Consider the following 3,085-nt stretch of genomic DNA (forward strand, 5'->3'; position numbering starts at 1 on the left):
CTATCTGGTAGCTTCCAGTGACCCAAATTTTGACGCCTAGGTGGTGAAATTTAAGTAATCTGCCTTTGCAGTCGAATACGCACAGCCTTAACTTTATTGGTTTTGAATTTTCTGGTAGAGGAAAGATGCGTGTGTGATGTCGACAGACCTAAAACGTCATGTTTGATCCAAAATTGCATTGTGACTGGGTGACAAACTGATTATTTTGACTTTTGGAGCCACTGCGCCATGTAGGCGGTGCCCAGCATGTAGTGTCTGGTAAACTGTCAAGAATGGCATTGCATAAAACCGTGAACAGGGCCCAGCCAGGCTCACTTGGACAGACCCTTAGAAGGTCAATGGGTCTTCCAATGAAGTAGCTTGTACGTTGGCAGTTGATGCAGTTGATAGCAATGCGTTAATGGCCTTGCGCAATAGGTGATGGTGTCGTGTGCTACATCCTGGTATACCTCGGCCGTGAATGCTCTACATCCGTCTGTCCGGTTATTGGGCGTCAAGCAACTGAAGCACAACCTAACCTCCCTCATGATAATTGGGAAGGCTTGAAGTGCGACACAATTTTATAACGAGTGGCGTGCAATGTACATTGCACAACTAAAGATGCTGGATGCAGAGGAAAAATGTGTGAATGATCATCATTCGCGCGTCAATTGAAATGATCTGCACTTATACTAAATGCATGACTAGCACTTCTGGCTGGCTTCAAAAAGTACTGAACCAACCAGCAAGAGGAGGGCTTTTTTGTTCGTTCTGACATTGTCTGAAACCTTCATCCATTCCCAGAGAAGGTGCGCGGGCATCCGCAATAGGGTCCGATTCGAGTATATCAACCAATTCCACACTGCACTATAAAACATCTGCAGCTATTCGTCTGGCATACCAGTTTCTTTAAAGCGTCAGTGTCCTCAACATCTACAGTGCTTCCCCCCAATAAATCATTATTATAAAATTCAACTATGTCGTGGGACCGTCAAAATTTCCTATGAAGGATATCCATGGCTTTTTCAAAGCCCGGAGTCAACGATTCAAAAGTCTGACCTGCTAGGATACAGGGGTTGGCCTAACCCGAGGGCTCAGGGAATAAGGCATCACTGTCTCATTCCTGATGCGGTGGCGCATAGCAGGTGCCTTTTGAGCAGCACCGGGATTTTTGGTTTTAAGGTACTGAATAATACGCTGGCGGTCGCGGCCAACCTTTGGGCGATCGGAGTGTGCGGATTTTTGGGCCGACTTTTTCTAACCCATCTTTCCTCGGGGAAAGGCAGCATAGCTGCTTCCATAAAATGGACATGCTGGTCACCTGGGGGAAACACCTTACTGCCTTCACACTTCTATCGCAGAGGACAGTACGACGTTACACCCAGACCGCCTCGAATTATGATTACTCGTGCTACAGGGTCTCACTGTTCTTGGTCTGACTGCTAACCTTCGGCCTTCCTCGCATGGTTGCACCTTGTGTAAGGAAGTTCCAGCCAGTGTAGCCCGCGATATCATTGCACCACTCAAGCCCGACCACCACGTCAAGGTGGTAGCTTTAGGTCGGGTTGGTGACTTACCATAACGATCCTCTCAAGTCTGAATGCCAAAAGCTGCAGGACCGTTTTAGGTGAAATCGACCTGCTTTCGTTGAAATATCGACAACTTCGGGCACGCATTATAGAACCTCTCATTTTACCTGTCAGGGAGATAAAGCTTTGCTGGGAGGAAACATTGATCAAGGTCTGAAAGACATCTAGTTCAAGCTATGAAAGAGGAGAGCTCACTTTTATTGGATCGATTAGTTCGGAAATACCCAGTTGGGATCTGGAATAAGCTACTTGATCAGGGGATGCGGGTCAGTAAGTTTTCTACATTTAGTGAATTCTTGATGCACATTAGTCTGCGGTTTCCATGTCTTAGTTCAAGGCGTGTGGATCACGGCTGCTTTTGACTTTATTATTATTGCCAAAATTTCTCCAGCTAGCATTATTATATTTCTGTACGCTTCCTGCTTCTCACCAACGTTTCTACGTTTACTCCACCTGTGTTATGCCACATCACTACCCTGTGTTTCAGTTTTTGGCTGCATGGACGAATGAATATTGGTTCTTGGCCCTAAGTATGAGGACAAGCCTACAATGAAGTCCAGAATACATCAAGATTGCGTTTCTTTACTGCTTAAACAACAGCACCCCATCACAGACACCCAGGCACACCTCGCCCCCGATTTTCACGTTATATAAATTGCAACACAAAGATCCTGGGAACTTACCTTTCTAAAAGGTGACGCGGTTTGGTTTGCCAATACGTCTTGATACGTAAGCTGGTCGCAACAACCTAGAAAAAACTTTGGATGCGCTAAATTACCAAGATTAACAAACAGCGCGCACTTCAAAGCCCACCTTTGTTATCGCGGCATGCGATTTCTCTTTGGCTGTATTCTCATTTACATATTTCTTGAGAGGCCAAGCGGGGAATATCTACAAGACATATACACTTTGGCACAGTATATAAATAATCTCTTCTCATCTGAGGTTCAGATACATGAATTCAGAAACGTAAGTTCAAATGGTTGTGGTAGAATATCTCGTTGCATGAACACATGCGATCATGTATAGGGAACTTGAAATAGCATGAGCATCACAGATTTACATTTCTATTGATTGTGTGCAGATTCACCGAACATGGAAGTAGGTGCCACCCTGAGTCTCAAACCTCCAAATTAACCATTTCGGTTGATTGGGATATGAGGCACTCTCTTTTGATTTTTTGTCAAACAAACTGCGGAAAAATTTTCAGCCCAACCAGACTAACCCAATGTTTTTCACAATTATTACTAATCGTTAACCAACCCATAATATACTGGTCAGTTCTTACACATGCAGAATCCGCTAACTTTATACGGTCACTGGGGTGCATGTAGCTGAAAACTGACATGCACTACATACAGTAAACCAAATAAATTTCAGGGCCTACTCTAGGATGCACTTTTTTCCAGTATATATACGTTCTTAATGGTGTCCACCTGCGAAAGTGCTGGTGATGAGATATGCCAATGTATGTGCGAGTTAAGACCTGTAATTGCTTGATCGGACTATGGGTTTGA

Source organism: Opisthorchis viverrini (assembly GCF_000715545.1).
Source record: "Opisthorchis viverrini unplaced genomic scaffold opera_v5_208, whole genome shotgun sequence".
Taxonomy (NCBI): Eukaryota; Metazoa; Platyhelminthes; class Trematoda; order Opisthorchiida; family Opisthorchiidae; genus Opisthorchis; species Opisthorchis viverrini.